We start from the raw sequence: 1143 nt of genomic DNA, 5'->3' as shown, positions 1-1143 counted from the left end.
TCTGCTCCTCCTTTTCCTTTTGTGCTCAAGTAACTTTTCATCTTGTTTAACATTGACCTTTCCTTCATTCTTAGGTACACAAAATAAAAAGCAAGAACAATCATTGAGTACCACTTTTTTTTTTCTTTTCACTAAAAAACTCGAGTAAGAATACTACCCTCCTCAGATATGAAAAGATACAGGTAAAATTCAGCACAGATTGGTCATTTGTGTGTGCACACATGGCAGCAGATCTTGACTTTATTTTCTCCCTGACATTCGGCAGCTTTTCCTTGTTCTCCATTCCTATACACAAATGAATTTTGCATTTCTGAGCCAACCTAACATGAACTCCAAATGTACGGTGTATTATATATCATCAGTTAATTAAATGCAAATGTATACTGAGATAACTGTAGGCTTTGTCTCCAAATGAGATATGAGTAACACCAAATTGCTCATTCCCATTCTGTCCTGTTCACTGATCAGGGCAGTGTACCATGAAAATAGTAACTCAAAAAATGCAAACTGCAAAGATACCAACACATTACTATGCTAGAAAGTAGCAAAGAATATACAATGAAGCAAAAAAATAGGGGGAAAAAAAAAGAGGTAAGATTCTCGTAGAATTGTCCTAGAAATTTTAATATCACAGAACCATAGGAGTTGAGATTGGAGAGGGACTCTGTAGAGTTCATCCAGTCCAACCCCCTGCTCCAGCAGGGACACCCAGAGCACRGGGCACAGGGCGGCATCCAGGCGGGTTTGGAAGATCTCCAGAGAAGGAGACTCCACARCCTCCCTGGGCAGCCTGTGCCAGGGCTCTGTCACCCTCACAGGGAAGAAGTTCCTCCTCACATGGAGATGGAACTGCTTGTGTTTCAACTTATGCCCATTACCCCTGGTCCTGAAGAAAATTACCTTTATTTAAAAGTATTTTCTCCTTGAAACTTAATTTTCATATTCTTTATTTCTTACACGAGCAGCCTTCAGAAAAGGGGATACCAGACACAGAAGGGTTCAAMACGGACAGTCACCCCAACCCTGCAATTCAAGACACAGGGCATGCGCATCCTGATGGATACAGTAACATTTTCACTTGTCTTTCCTCCGATTTTAACGCCAGCCCTGGGCGCTCCGTGCTCCTTCCCAGCGCCCTTGGCC

Source organism: Nothoprocta perdicaria, unplaced genomic scaffold, assembly GCF_003342845.1.
Source record: "Nothoprocta perdicaria isolate Ctin4 unplaced genomic scaffold, notPer1 scaffold_135, whole genome shotgun sequence".
NCBI lineage: Eukaryota > Metazoa > Chordata > Aves > Tinamiformes > Tinamidae > Nothoprocta > Nothoprocta perdicaria.
Note: the sequence above shows the minus strand (reverse complement) of the source record.